This window comes from Ziziphus jujuba, chromosome 8, assembly GCF_031755915.1.
Source record: "Ziziphus jujuba cultivar Dongzao chromosome 8, ASM3175591v1".
In the NCBI taxonomy this organism is placed as follows: Eukaryota; Viridiplantae; Streptophyta; class Magnoliopsida; order Rosales; family Rhamnaceae; genus Ziziphus; species Ziziphus jujuba.
Window position 1 is genome coordinate 5,588,026 of NC_083386.1, and position 16,975 is coordinate 5,605,000.

At 41.0% G+C, this 16,975-nt stretch overlaps 1 long non-coding RNA gene across 1 annotated transcript; it reads left to right on the plus strand.

Moving 5' to 3' along the window:
• Positions 1-14,691: 14,691 nt before the first annotated feature.
• On the plus strand, positions 14,692-16,963 carry LOC132804946 (uncharacterized). The gene is made up of 2 exons (XR_009640252.1): positions 14,692-14,930; positions 15,190-16,963. It is a non-coding gene; the product is annotated as an uncharacterized LOC132804946 (long non-coding RNA).
• The last annotated feature ends 12 nt before the right edge of the window (positions 16,964-16,975 follow it).

Below are 16,975 nucleotides of genomic sequence, written 5' to 3' on the forward strand. Positions count from 1 at the left end.
GGAAATAATAATTTTCCCTTAAAACTCTCACTAATCACTCTGTTGGAAATGTTCCCTTTTTAAAACAATTTCACAAAACCCGATATTCGTACTTCTCGAAAACCAAGGGATCAAACCATTTGATAAACAATAAATAAATAAATAAATACCCCAATATATAATTAAAATGTAATAATTCATAATAAATAACTTTCAACACTTTTGGGGTTTGGAACTTTATCTGAAAATTTACACTTAACGCACCACACCATATACCGGTGATGCCCTCCGATACCCAGCGTCCTGAGCACCGACTGGCGGGAGATTAAAGAGAGAAACTTGCAAACGACACTTCGGCGTCCCGACAGTACCGCTGCTGAAACCGTCATCCTGGCCAAGGAGGGGGGCGGCTGTGGCCAATATCAAACTTGCCTGCCCATGGTCCAATGGCAACTCACGGGAGACATAATACTTTTGCGCTAAACCACATATACATATACCAGAACACCAATACTGTATGAAAGCGTCTAAAATAATTATTTAATCAACCATACCGTTCTTTCCAAAATTACCGTGGGAAATATATTAAATTTTCACACTTACCATCCCACATATGTTCATTTAACAAACTGGTACGAAACATCGATAACAAATAAAACCATAATTTTTCTCGTAATATGAGGTTCAACAAATAAAATACCGTGGGCATAATTATAAAATTAAACCACCAATTTAAACAAATATTTTCATAAAATATTTAAACCAATTATGCCCAAAAATAATACTTAAAACCACGTACGATTATTACCGAAATATAATTTGCTCATGCACAATAAATAAATTAAATCACAATAAAATCAGAATTAAATTGTACCACATCAACATAATTTAAATACCAATTAAACACTAATTAAACATAATTAATTGCCCAAAATAATTTTTAAAGGTGGGTCACTCACCTGGAGCACGCAATTAAACCATGATCCACCATGGGATCAATTCCACGACTCACCGGTGCTCCTAGAACACAATTCACATATAGTCAAATAAATTAATATTTTATTTGGGTAAATAATACCCGGTACCCGAGGGGGTCAAACACAAACGTTATCCAAAATAGTCGAATAATATACCGAATCGAAGCTTGAGCGACGAGGATTACAAATCCGGTCTTACTTCTCGGAGATCGGACCGGTGGTGGCCGGAATCTCGCCAGAAAGCTTTCGGGATTCAACTCTTCGATTCCCTCAATCCGTCGCGAATTGGTAGAAAAGGACCCTGGATTTGGATTCAAGGGGTCGGAATCAGTGGAGAGGGACCGGCGGTGCAACTAGGTACTCGCCGGAACAGTGACTTCCGGCGAGCTGCCGTGGTCACTGGCAACCGTAGCCGGCGGCGGCGCGTGTGGTGGCCGTTGGCTGAGATTTTTGGCAGTTTTATAGATCGAGGGGAGAGGATTCCAATGGGACCAGCGGTGAGGCAAACAAAGGCCGGACGGCGGAGAGATCGGGGTTTGAAGATTTTCGGCCCCTCGCCGGAAAATGCTCCGATCCCGGCGCGTCGGAGGTCCGGTGGCCGTGAAATTTGGTGGGTAGGCCAAACTTGAGGAGGTGGTGAGGGGTGGCTGGCGCATGTGGCTTGAAAATGGCTGGAAACAGGGCAAACGGCGATGGCCGACGGTGGAGGGAAAAAATCACCACCGAGCTTCGCCGCCTCGATCCGGGCACGTCCGGCGGCCGGCGACCGTGAGATTTTGGGATTTGGCCGGAAATGGGAAAGGGGTTCCGTCTGGCCGGCGCGTGTAGCCCTTCGGTGGCCGGACGGTGGCCAACCGGTGGTGGCTGGTCGTTTCTCTCTCTCCTCTCTCTCTCTTTCTCTCTTTTCCCCGGTGTTTTTGCCAAATAAAAGCCACCATGGGTGACATTGTTCATCCACGTGGACCAATAAGGTGACGACACGTGGCATTTTACTGTTCATCGATTCAAAAATATTAAAATATTACGGTATCCTGCAAACTTCACGCGTCCATAACTTTTTAACCGTACGTCCAAATTAGGCGTGCCACTAGTCTGTGAACTCGTATCGACGAGCACTTTACAACCATACCAAAGTCAAAGTAAAATTATACAACCATAAAAAGTCAACTCCCGGCATCTTTTGATAGTTTGAACCTCAACTTGTTTTGCTCATAACTTTCAAGCCATAGCTTTGTTTTCAACGTGCTACTAGTCTACGAACTCATGCCAACGTGTACTTCGTAACGGTACCTCCGTCAACCTAGAATTCCGATCGGGTCAAAAAGTCAACTTTTGACCCCTTCGGTCAATGGTCAAAGTCAAAGTCAACGGTCAACCTCGGCCAACCTCCGTCAATGTGCAAAAATTCCGACATGGTTCGGGACGGGGTGTTACAACCTTCCCCCCTTACAAAAATTTGATCTTCGAAATTTCTTACGTCGCTGAAACGTATAAGAATATTGATTGTTGATTTGTGTCTCAAGCTTCCACGTCGCTTTCTCGACTAGATTAATTCACCACGAGACTTTTGATCTGAGAAAATAGTCTTATTGACCCATATGCATTCTTCATGACTTAAAAATCTGCATTGGTCGCTCCTTACATGACAAGTCTCTGATGTCCTTTCGTAGCAACAACACGTGAGTTACGCTGCATACCCATATCTACTTCCCCGAAAATGCTAACTTGCATGCCACAAAACCAATTCTTCCAATAACCCTGTAGAACCAATGCAACAAGAACTTGGCCTTTTCTATCAACCAAAGCATACAACCCTCTTCTACGGAGATAATTTCAAACTTTAATCTCAGACTTCGAATTCAACATCTTCTCCTTGCATGTCGGCTTAACTCATGTGTCGATTCCTGAGCGGTCTTCAACTCTCTTGGGTGACCTTCGCCTTATTCATAGTCATCCGTAGGTGTTCGCATCCAATTCATGTTGGTCGTCGTGTGGTGCTTCTCCTCACCTACTTCACTTCAACACTGTGGAGTTCGGCCCTGCCTTCCATATTGAATCCCATACAAAGACACCTCGATGCTCGCTTGGTGGTTAATATCGTAACGAATCCTATCGGTGGAAATTGCTCAATCCAGCTCCTTTCGACATTGCATACTGCATGGTCTCAACATAACTTCCAAGTGTGAATTTTGCACTTTGCTTGTCCATTGGCCTATGGTGAAAGGCGATGCAGTCGTTAGGTCTCGCTCCAAGTGTATCTGTTAACCTTTATGTAACAGCCCAGACCACCCGCATCAGAATATTGTCCTCTTTGGCCCAGGGTTCAGACCCTCTCTCCCCCCTGGCCTCAAGGTTTTACTTCTGCGACCCCAGTTACACGGTGGGTCCACAAAACGCGTCCTGAAGGGAGAGGTATCCACAGCCTTATAAAGACTGCTTCGTGCCCCTCTCCAACCGATGTGGGATGTTACATTTGTCATAGTCTTGAAATAAAGCTCGAATCTCAAATAGTCGTGATGGCGATTGATGCTCTATGCAGACTCATAATACGCTTTACAAACAGCTTGGCTGACTTATCTCAGTAAGAACCACTCTTGTACCAGAAAAAAGTACGCTTCATTTCCACTCCCCGCTTCCACTTGTCGGCAGCTTAACTTAGCAAGTATAATAGAGACCTCATCCACTATCACTACACTGCCATCACGCCTAATAGTGAATTTTAACTTTCCTCTTGCGTAACTTTCCTCCTCATGCCCATTACTTAAGGATATTCAAACTAGGTCACGAGAACACGATCTACAAGTCTTGGTCATAGTCGAACGCTAACCATAAAGTGTTTCTGAAGCATGCATCCTTAAATCAACAACCAAGTAGAACTTTAATCGCTGTCTGGATCTTGTTTGATTCTCTAAACGTTGTCGTACATTCTCTTTGTGAGTGATAGTTTAAGCATGAAATCCATGTTTACATCTCCCCACTCGACATGGAAATGGGCAAGGATTGGAACTACCTCAAACGTCTTTATCCCCCACTTTTACTTGTCGGTGACTTAAGTACCTTTATTCGAATCCTGTAACTTCCTTTATCGTGCCAAACCATAATGTCATCTAGTGAGCATTCCATACATCTTTGTATCCTTGGGGTGTATCGCATACATTGAATCACGTGCTTCTTTTAGGACCTCCTTTTTGAACTCAACGATATCCTACTTTGGATTCTCAATTGGCGATACTTAAACCTTAAGTCGCTCTTAACCTGCATAGGGAATTGTTAAAACTCCACATTGGAACAATAATAAAAACATGAACAAATGCAAAAAATCATATCTTAAAATCCATAGCATAAAATAAAATATGCACGCTCGTAGTGGAGGTATATACGACACCTTCCACATGCTACGTAATCCATGATTCCAACTATTGCCGACACTCTGCTACCAATACAAACCAGGGTGGTTGCTTATATTGGCCGTCCAATCCCCTGGACTCGTAGGCAACATGATTATGGGGCTAGCTCTACATGGACCACATTAGTTCGCCGCCTCCGTATGGTGCAGTATAATATCAAACAATATAACATACAAACACATATATGAACATAAACAAAAATACTTGAATAAAACACCTTTAATTTCAAATATCACCTTGAAAAGTATTTAATTTTTTAATAATCGATCAGGAAAAATATTTTGACACCTTGAGGTTGATCGACACACATCCATACTCGGCAACGGGTATCGATTATGGGTGGTGACCTTGCTAAACCATTGATAGCCGATACACACCCTTAGGCAATCATCTTTCTTCTCCATGACTGAAACAAATGCCATTCACGATGATAAACTTGACCTAGTGAAACCTTTATTCACCAAATCTTGCAGCTAAGCCTTTAAGTCCTTCAACTTTGATGGAGTCGCACGGCATGGCGGTATTGAAGTAGATCAATGTCCAAAGCCAAATCAATAATGAATTGATATCCTTTTTACGGTCACAATCCAGATAACTTGCTGGGAAAATGCTTTCGAATTGCTTTCCACTATTAGCGGTTCCAATGCTCACCATCTTCTTTGGCATCAACCACCTGGGCCATAGACCCTTAACAACCATTCTCCGATAGCTCCTTGGAGACGAGGATAGAAATTAACCACAGCAAAGGCCTCCTAACTCCTCCACGAAGCACCACTTCAGGTAAGCTGAATCACTTTAACTTTACTCCTTTATGCTAGCGGTCCATAAACATAAGTTGCATAACCACTCGATCCATATCTAGGACCACTTCGAATCTCAAAAAGATTCACAGAATTCGATCTGCCCCATTACTTTACCTTCGAAAAGAAAGGCAATCCTCGACCATTGACTAGGCCATAGGAATTCCCCGTCAGGATAGGTGATTCTAATTGACACCCTCGAAGATTAGAGTTATTCAAACTCGGGCAACGAATTTGCCTCGAGATAAAGGGAAAGAACGCTTTAAGACGGGTAAAAATGAGAGATTAGACGCGAATGGGATGCACAACAATGCACAGTCCCTTAGGAATACTATAATCTTGAGCTCTGATACCAACTGTCAGGACCCGCCCATAATTCCTCCCCTTAACCCTAGACAAGCCCTGATCCCAGGGAAATACCACCGAACCTTCCAACGAAAAATCCGGCAGCACCTCCCCTAAGGGTAGGACTAACCAAAAATTTCCTGCACTGAAAACACACTTCTATATTCATCCCCTTATTCCTCCCACAATACTACAGATTGATTCCACAAATTTACAGCACTTCAAAGAATAACAGCAATCCAGTGCATAATTAATACATAAATTTCCAATACAGTATACAGAGCATTATACAAATAAATATGAAATTAATACAATGACCGACAAAAAATAATACAGGATGGAGAGGAAAAAGGAAAGGAGATGCTCCTTGGACTTTCGGCAACGAACTGAGACGTTGGGCTCGCCCCGGACAATCAACGTCTCCAACCTGGACCTAGGGGAACGGAATTTAAAAACGTGAGATGCTAATCATCTCAGTGAGTGACCCTAGCTACTGAACACTTTTAATAATAATAATAATAATATTATAACAAATAAGGGAATTGAATTAATACCAACAATTAATAAATAAATAATAATAACAGTTGGAAATAATAATTTTCCCTTAAAACTCTCACTAATCACTCCGTTGGAAATGTTCCCTTTTTAAAACAATTTCACAAAACCCGATATTCGTACTTCTCGAAAACCAAGGGATCAAACCATTTGATAAACAATAAATAAATAAATAAATAAATAAATACCCCAATATATAATTAAAATGTAATAATTCATAATAAATAACTTTCAACACTTTTGGGGTTTGGAACTTTATCTGAAAATTTACACTTAACGCACCACACCATATACCGGTGATGCCCTCCGATACCCAGCGTCCTGAGCATCGACTGGCGGGAGATTAAAGAGAGAAACTTGCAAACGACACTTCGGCGTCCCGACAGTACCGCTGCTGAAACCGTCATCCTGGCCAAGGAGGGGGGCGGCTGTGGCCAATATCAAACTTGCCTGCCCACGGTCCAATGGCAACTCACGGGAGACATAATACTTGTGCGCTAAACCACATATACATATACCAGAACACCAAAACTGTATGAATGCGTCTAAAATAATTATTTAATCAACCATACCGTTCTTTCCAAAATTACCGTGGGAAATATATTAAATTTTCACACTTACCATCCCACATATGTTCATTTAACAAACCGGTACGAAACATCGATAACAAATAAAACCATAATTTTTCTCGTAATACAAGGTTCAACAAATAAAATACCGTGGGCATAATTATAAAATTAAACCACCAATTTAAACAAATATTTTCATAAAATATTTAAACCAATTATGCCCAAAAATAATACTTAAAACCACGTACAATTATTACCGAAATATACTTTGCTCATGCACAATAAATAAATTAAATCACAACAAAATCATAATTAAATTGTACCACATGAGCATAATTTAAATACCAATTAAACACTAATTAAACATAATTAATTGTCCAAAATATTTTTTAAAGGTGGGTCACTCACCTGAAGCACGCAATTAAACCATGATCCACCATGGGATCAATTCCACGACTCACCGGTGCTCCTAGAACACAATTCACACACAGTCAAATAAATTAATATTTTATTCAGATAAATAATACCCGGTACCCGGGGGGGTCAAACACAAACGTTATCCAAAATAGTCGAATAATATACCGAATCGAAGCTTGAGCGACGAGGATTACAAATCCAGTCTTACTTCTCGGAGATCGGACCGGTGGTGGCCGGAATCTCACCGGAAAGCTTTCGGGATTCAACTCTTTGATTCTCTCAATCCATCGCGAATTGGCAGAAAGGACCCCGGATTTGGATTCAGGGGGTCGGAATCAGTGGAGAGGGACCGGCGGTGCAACTGGGTACTCGCCGGAACAGTGACTTCCGACGAGCCGCTGCGGTCACCGGCAACCATTGCCGGCGGCGGCGCGTGCGGTGGTCGTTGGCTGAGATTTTTGGCGGTTCTGTAGATCGAGGGGAGAGGATTCCAATGGGACCGGCGGTGAGGCAAACGGAGTCCGGACGGTGGAGAGATCGGGGTTTGAAGATTTTCGGCCCCTCGCCGGAAAACGCTCCGATCCCGGCGCGTCGGAGGTCCGGTGGCCGTGAAATTTGGTGGGTAGGCCAGAATTGAGGAGGTGGTGAGGGGTCGCTGGCGCGTGTGGCCTGAAAATGGCCGAAAACAGGGTAAACGGTGGTGGCCGGCGGTGAAGGGAAAAAATCACCGCCGAGCTTCGCCGCCTCGATCCCGGCACGTCCGGCGGCCGGTATCCGTGAGATTTTGGGGTTTGGTCGGAAATGGGAAGGGGGTTCCATCTGGCCGGTGCGTGTAGCCCTCCAGTGGCCGGACGGTGGCCAATCGGTGGTGGCCGGTCGTTTCTCTCTCTCTCTTTCTTCCCCGGCGTTTTTGCCAAATAAAAGCCACCATGGGTGACACTGTTCATCCACGTGGACCAATCAGTTGACGACACATGGCGTTTCACTGTTCATCAATTCAAAAATATTAAAATATTACGATATCCTACAAACTTCACGCGTCCATAACTTTTTAACCGTACGTCCAAATTAGGCGTGCCGCTAGTCTGTGAACTCATATCGACGAGCACTTTACAACCATAGCAAAGTCAAAGCAAAATTATACAACCATAAAAAGTCAACTCCTGGTACCTTTTGACAGTTTGAACCTCAACTTATTTTGCTCATAACTTTCAAACCGTAGTTCCGTTTTTAACGTGCTACTAGTCTACGAACTTGTTCCAATGTGTACTTCGTAACGGTACCTCCGTCAACCTAGAATTCCAATCGGGTCAAAAAGTCAACTTTTGACCCCTTCGGTCAACGGTCAACCTCGATCAACCTCCTTCAACGTGCAAAAATTCTGACATGGTTCGGGACGGGGTGTTACAGATGGAGTTATTGAAGTATTATGACTGTGTGATTGATTATCACCCAGGCAAGGCGAATGTAGTGGCAGATGCTTTGAGTAGGAAGGTTATCGGATCTCTTGCTCACATCCAAGCCATCCAACTACCTCTCATGGTGGAGTTGAAGAAGATGGGGGTGTTAATGCATATGCATCCTTCGGGAGTTCTTATGGCTAGTTTCAGGTGCGACCGGTGTTGGTGGATCGTATATTGAAGACGCAATCGGAAGATCCTAAATTGAGAACAATTAAGAGCAAGGTACAAGAAGGTCTTGATCCGGAGTTTTCCATAAGGAGGGATGGAGCCCTCGTGTATAAAGGACGACTTTGCGTTCCTGATATCCCAGAACTCAAGAAGGAGATTTTAGAAGAGGCGCATAGCTCGATGTATGCGATGCATCCTGGAAGTACTAAAATGTACCAAACGCTTGTTAAGTATTATTGGTGGATTGGCATGAAGAGAGAAGTAGCAGATTTTGTATCAAAGTGTTTGATCTGTCAACAAGTAAAGGCAGAAAGACAGAAGCCTTAGGGACTACTCCAATCCTTACCGATTCCCGTGTGGAAGTGGGAAGAACTCAACATGGACTTCGTATTCAAACTTCCTTCCACACCTAGAAGGTACGACGGCATTTGGGTAATCATCGATCGTCTTACCAAGTCGGCACACTTCTTACCGATATGAGAACGTTTTTCACCCGAGAAGTTATCCCAGTTGTTCGTGCAACGTATTGTAAGTCTTCATGGGGTACCGTTAGCCATCGTCTCCGATCAAGATCCGCATTTTACTTCACGACTATGGCGGAAGTTGGCTGATGCACTAGGAGCAAGACTTAACTACAGCACCGCTTTTCACCCGCAATCTGATGGACAAGCTGAGCGCACAATTCAGACATTAGAAGACATGCTAAGGTCGTGTGTTATGCAATTTTGCGGTAGCTGGGATGAACAATTGCCATTGATAGAATTTGTCTACAACAACAGTTATCAGGCGAGTATTGGGATGTCCCCGTATGAAGCTTTATATGGGAGGCAGTGTCGGACACCTCTGTGTTGGAGTGAGGTAGGAGAAGAGAGACTCCTTGCAACGAATAATGCGGTTGGATCTGAATATTTAAGGATGACTTTGGACAAGGTGAAAATTATTAAAGACCGATTGAAGGTTGCCCAAGATCGACAGAAGAGTTATGCCGATGTGCGTAGGAAGGATTTGGAATTCGAAGTAGGAGATTGGGTATTCCTAAAACTATCTCCATGGAAAAGAGTCGTACGCTTTGGTCGATGAGGTAAGTTGGGTCCTCGTTATATTGGGCTTTACGAGATTACGGAGAGGATTGGCTTTGTGGCTTATAGATTGGCGTTATCGGAAGAGCTAGCCCGAGTGCACAACGTGTTTCATGTTTCGATGCTACGGAAATACATCGCAGACCCCTCACACGTACTCGAGAGTCCGAACATAGAATTAAGGGAAGATCTTTTGTATATGGAGCAGCCAGTGCAGATTTTGGATCGCGAGGAGCGGGTGCTACGTAAAAACACTATTCCTCTAGTTAAAGTTTTATGGCGGAACCATTTAGTCGAGGAAGCAACATGGGAGCCTGAAGCGCAGATGCATGATCAGTACCCTTATCTGTTCTAGTGACGTGCGAAATTTTGAGGAAGAAATTTTTATAAGGGGGGGGGGGAGGGAGGTTGTAACACCCCGTCCCAAATCACACCGGAATCCGTGCACGTTGACCGAGGTTGACCGTTGACCGAGGGGGATCAAAAGTTGACTTTTTGTTCCAGTTGGAATTTCTAGTTGACCAGGGTACCGTGGCGAAGTGCATGATGCCCCGAGTTCGTAGACTAGTAGCACATCAAAAAAGGAGCTACGGTTTGAAAGTTATGGGCAAAACAAGTCGAGGTACAAACTGTCCAAAAGGTGTCGGAAGTTGACTTTTTCTTATGGTGTAATTTTGTTTTGACTCTTGTATGGTTGTAAAGTACTCGTTGATATGAGTTCATAGACTAGTGGCACGCTTAAATCGGACATTTGGTTAAAAAGTTATGGACGTTTGAAATTCACCGGATACCGTAATATTTTATTATATCTAGCTTAAGTGCACAGTAATGCCATGTGTCATCACGTGATTGGTTCACATGGATGAACAGTGTCACCACAATGGCTTTTATTTGACAAAAATCTCAGGGAGGAGAGAGAAAGAGAGAGAGGAGAGAGAGAGAGAGAGAGAGACGACTGGCCGCCGGATTCCGACAAATTTTCCGGCCGATTCTCGTTACACGCGCTGGCCAGACGGAAGCCTCTTCCCATTTCTGGCCAAACCCCAAAATCTCACGGCCATTGGTCGTCGGACGAGCCCGGATTGAGGCGGCGAAGTTCGGCGGCGATTTTTCCCTCCACCGCCGGCCACCGCCGTTTGCCCTGTTTCTGGCCATTTTCAGGCCACACGCGCCAGCCACCCCTCACCACCTCCTCAAGTCTGGCCAACCCACTAAATTTCATGGCCACCGGACCTCCGACGCGCCGGGATCGGAGCATTTTTCGGCGAGGGGCCGAAAATATTCAAACCTCGATTTCTCCACCGTCCGACCTCCGTTTGCCTCACCACCGGTCCCGTTAGAATCCTCTCCCCTCGGTCTACAAAACCACTAAAAATCTCAGCCAACGGCCACCGCTGGCAACAGTTGCCGGTGACCGCGGCGGCTCGCCGGAAGTTACTGTTCCGGCGAGTACCCAGTTGCACCGCCAGTCCTTGTCCACTGTTTCCGACCTCCTGAATCCAAATCTGGCATCCTTTTCTGCCAATTCACGATGGTTTAGGAGAATTGAGGAGTCGAATCCCAAAAGCTTTCCGGCGAGATTCCGGCCACCTCGGGTCCGATCACCGGAAAGTAAGACCGATTCCGTGGTCCTCATCACTCAAGCTTTGATTCGGTATATAACTCGTAACTTTTAGATGTCGTTTGTGTTCGCTCCCCGGGTACCCATTTGGGAATTATCCGAATAAAATATTAATTTATTGGGTTGGTGTACTGTGGATGTTTTAGGTGCGCGCGCAAGTAGTGGAGTTGATCCTACGGAGGATCTTAGCTGATTTGCGTGCTCCAGGTGAGTGACCCACCTTTAAAAATATTTTGGGCAATTAATTATGTTTAATTGGTATTTAAATTATGCTCATGTGGTACAATTTAATTATGGTTTTATTGTGATTTAATTTATTTATTACGCATGAGCAAAGTATATTTCGGTAATAGTCGTACGTGGTTTTAAGTATTATTTTTTGGCATAATTGGTTTAAATATTTTATGAAAATATTTGTTTAAAATGGTGGTTTAATTTTATAATTATGCCCACGGTATGTTAATTGTTGAACCTCGTATTACGAGAAAAATTATGGTTTATTTGTTATCGATGTTTTCGTACCAAATTGTTAAATGCAAATATGTGGGATGGTAAATGTGAAAATTTAATATATTTCCCACGGTAATTTTGGAAAACGGTACGATTGATTTAATAATTATTTTTAGACGCATTCATACAGTATTGGTGTTCTGGTATATGTATATGTGGTTCAGCGCGCAAGTATTATTATGTCTCTCGTGAGTTGCCATTGGACCGTGGGCAGGCAAGTTTGATATTGGCCACAGCCGCCCCCCTCCTTGGCCGGGATGACGGTTTCAGCAGTGGTACTGTCGGGACGCCGAAGTGCCGTTTGCAAGTTTCTCTCTTTAATCTCCCCGCCAGTCGATGCTCAGGACGCTGGGTATCGGAGGGCATCACCGGTATATGGTGTGGTGCGTCAAGTGTAAAATTTCAGATAAAGTTCCAAATCCCAAAAGTGTTCAAAGTTAATTATTATGATTTATTATATTTTAATTATATATTGGGGTATTTATTTATTTATTGTTTATCAAATGGTTTGATCCCTTGGTTTTTGGGAGGTACGAATATCGGGTTTTGTGAAATTGTTTTAAAAAGGGAACATTTCCAACGGAGTGATTAGTGAGAGTTTTGAGGGAAAATTATTATTTCCAACTGTTATTATTATTTATTTATTAATTGTTGGTATTAATTCAATTCCCTTATTTGTCATATTATTATTATTATTATTATCATTAACAGTGTTCAGTAGTTAGGGTCACTCATTGAGATAATTAGCATCTCACGTTTTTAAGTTCCGTTCCCTTAGGTGCAAGGGTGATAGACGTTCTTCCGGGCCGAACCAGTTCTCCGCCGTTATCGTGTTTCGAGAAGTACTTTTGTACTCATTCCTTTCAGTTGTATTATTTCTTTCATCTTTGTTGTATTTCTGTTGAATAGCACTTCATAAAGCTCTGTATACTATTTGGACACTTATGTTTTATTCATGCACTGGCTTACCGTTATTGTTGTGAAATGCTGTAAATTTGTGGAATCAATTTGTAGTTTTGCGGGAGGAATAATGGGATGAGTGTAGAAGTGTGTTTTCAGTGCAGGTGATTTTTGGTAAGTCCTACCCTTAGGGGAGGTGCTGCCGGATTTTCCGTTGGAAGGTTCGGTGGTATTTCCCTAGGATCAGGGCTTGTCTAGGGTTCCGGGGAAGGAATTTTGGGTGGGTCCTGACAGCTTTATTCCAAGCGGTCTTGGGTCGGTACATGTCCTTCAGCTTATTCAAAAAGGTGTATGTGTCTATTTCTTGTGCAACATGATGGAAGACACTTTGGTCGATCCATTGGCGGATTTGACCGATCATTTTCCTCTTCATCTTCTTCCATTTTGCTTCTTTGGTGGGATCGGGATTCTTTCCTTTGGCATCTAAGGGGTCAAATAAGTCCTTGTAATTTAGAAGATCTTCCATCCGATATCTCCAAAGTGCATAGGTGGTCGCAGTTAGACCTGGCAATTTGGATCATGACACGGCGACACGACTCGAAAACGACACGGAATAAATGGGTTTGGGTTTATTATAAATGGGTTCGGGTCATAATCGGATCAACCCGTTTAACACGATTATTAATCGTGTCATTTTCGGGTTGACCTGTTTAACTCGAAATTGACCCGTTACGACCCATTTATTAAACGTGTCAGTTTCAACCCGACACGATTATATACCTATTACAACCCATTTAAATTTAATTTTAAATTAATATTTTATCACTAATATAATATTTAATAACTAAAAAAATATTATAAATTAAAAATTTTATAAAAATAATTTTCTATTACTAATTTTTTAAAAACAAAAAATACATCTTTAATAAAAACAAAAACATAAAAATAACAAAAAATTTTGGGTTAATAGGTTAATTTTCGGGTTAACGGGTTAATAGGTTAGTTTTCGAGTTAATAGGTCAATTTCAGGTTAACGGGTTAATAGGTCAACACGACCCGTTAAAATAATCGTGTTAAACGGGTCGTATCGTGTTGACCTGTTTATAAACAGGTCGGGTTAGTGTTTTAGGTATCTGACACGATTAATAAATGGGTCATGTTCGGGTTAAGCATTTTTGACACGATTATTAAACGGGTTGACACAAACACGACCCACCAACCCGAATTGCCAGGTATAGTCGCAGTAAGCTTGATCATCGCTCCTGAATATGACTCATCCATTGACATCTTGTCTTACAAAAATTTGGAGCTGAATTCGGAAAAATAGAGTCCATCAATGTGTCAGAAACGGTCAAAAATGATGGGTTTGACTCTTTTCAGGTCAAAATCTGAATCTTCAAAATTTAGGGCCAAAGTGCAATTTCCAAAAATTTCGGATCAAACTGCAAATACCAAAAATACAAGGATATTTTTGCAATTTCAGAAAATTTTTGGACCGATGCTGATGTGGCTGATGATGTGGCATACAAGATGACATGGCAGGGTGACATGGCAGGCAAGTTCAACTTGCATACAGATTCCTAAAAAAATAAATAAATAAATAAAACTTTTTTTATAATTACAATACCTTTTTTTTATAATTACAATACGCCACTCTTACATTTTAATTATATATTTTTATTAATGAATTACAATTATTTTATGCCAACGAAGTAATTTTTTTAAGGTGTTGATATTCCTAATTGAATAATTACAAGATAATTTATCAAAATAATAATAATAATTATTATTATTATATTAAAAAATAATATTATTAAAATACCAATATAATAGTTTTCAATATATATATATATATACATATGTATTATAACACTATCGGCTCTTTTTTTGTATTTGAAAAAGAAAAAAAGCCACAACGGTCTCAAAATCACTTCGTTTTATTTTTATTTCTTGAGCCGATCTATATGCAAAATGAAAGAATGCACTAGCTTTACTTCGTCTGTGAACCAACTCGGTTCGAAGTGTTTTTCTTAATCAACTCTGCTTAGCCAAAAGTGTTTTTCTGCAAAATCAATCCCATGTACAGAAAGATTTAAGCAGTATTATTTTCCTTGCTATTTTTGTGTTAAATATATTTAATGTAAGTATATTCCCTTTTTGTTTTTGTTCTAGTTTTCTGTACGGTGCAACTTTGGGACGGATATATGGAAATTCTTTTTTGCATACAATTAAGATTTCAGAAGATGATCATGTTATACTTATTTGCCTTTTGTTCTGCTTTACTCTTTTACCTTGAATACTTTGTCAAGTATGAGACTTTTGCAACCCATTGAACTCTTAACAGCTAATCAGTAGTATCCTTAAAAAATGAACTATTTTCTTCAATTACTGTTTTGCAGATTAGGGATTTAAAAACCGCAGAGAGAGAGGAAGATATTAGCTTCTATGGTGGTTTTGTAGGTAAGATTATCTTCTCGTAATTACCTTTATTGTTTCTTACAAACTTTGAAGGCTCTTCATTTATGGTTGGCAAAGCTTTGGCTTCTGTTTACTGGGGGACTAGTGCCTGATCCGCTATGGTCAAAAACCTGTGACAAACAGGGACTATCTCAGTGTTAGCGTATACTATTTTGCCACTTGGATGCAGTTCATTATGTGAAACTTACTCTGGATTATGTACAATTCAGAACTATACATTTCTGAAACAATCTTCGTTGTTCATCTCTTAGGGTAATTTTCAACACTCTTTTTGGCCTTAGTGTAAACTTTTGGATGACCATTGTTACAATGTTTCTTCATGGAAGCTTGAATAGTTTACTTGGGCCAATCAAGGTACCATAGTGTTCTGTAATCATAATTGATGGTTCCTCTACTGCTTCTCCTCTCTAGTATTTTTTTAATTTTTAATTTTTTGAGTTTGGTAATTGCTGAAGTGCTTCTAAGATTTTACAATTAAAGGAAATAGCAAACCAACATATTCCGTGGTGAAAAACATAAAATAGTTAAACTTTTCTAAAAATTTTCACACTTTGAAAGAATTTCCGGTATATTGATTGCGTGTGTATCTCTATCTTCCCTTTTTATGCTTGCAAGTATTAGCTTGATGTTTCTGGACCATCTTGTTATTCAGCCAGCAGAGAAGTATCCAAATATGTTTTGAAAAAAGTTCATAGTTTGGAAGGTAAGGTTTGTTTTCGCATTTCTTCCAATAATAGATACGCCATTGAATTTTCTACTTACACCTTAAGTTCCTGACATCTTATCAAATTCCAGGGGGCTTCTTGTCTTCCATAGTTTGCTCTATCCGCTTATGGAAATGATGATATGTGACATGGTGGCTGCTCTGCTCTCATTGCAGGGTGTAGCTGCTTGTAGCATCTGTATATTTCCTATTACATTCTTCGCTGATTTTAGGTTAACTTTTCATATACAGGTTTTATCTATACTTTTGTTGACAAGTTACACCCATATAACTTGATAATTACTGCCGAGTCTACCCAACTTTGATATCATGACTTAAAAACTATTTTTGCTTTTTTCTTTTACGAGTGTATAGATTTTTTGTTTATATAGTTTACAGTCGACAGAAAACATGATCATAATAGGTTTCAAAAGCTAGATAGTAGTTTTGGGAAGATGTTGAATTTTAGTCATTGATGATTTCATCCCTTTGTTAATTTCTTTAATTCAAAATCCTTTTTCTGTCATTACATGCTAATACGTCCTGTTTGAAACTTGAAACATTTGTTGCACATCACCTTCTTGAAGTCAAGTGCATTATAAGGTAAGATAGAGCAAGCTATTGTGCTTCCTAAACAGCTTCACCTGTTTCTAGTATAATCAGCTACAAAGATCCTATCCATTTTTGTATCTTCTGTAAAAAATGAATGGAGTTTGCAGGCATAGGCATCTACCAAAACCAATATTCAAGGCGGCTGCTCTCAGATGAACCATGACTGAAGCTCAGAGAAGAAAAGAAGAAAGGAGCAAAAAACACAGCACCCCAGGTAGTATTACCATAGGGCCACTACGTAAAATGAGAATCCTAAAAGTAGTTGAGTGAGTTATGGACAGATTCATGAGGGGTTGTGCATTTTGTTTTTGTTGCCAAATTGTGTATTTCTAATTTTTTATTAATAGTTCAATGAAACCGCATCATAGGTTTAATTTTTACTGACAGTTCAG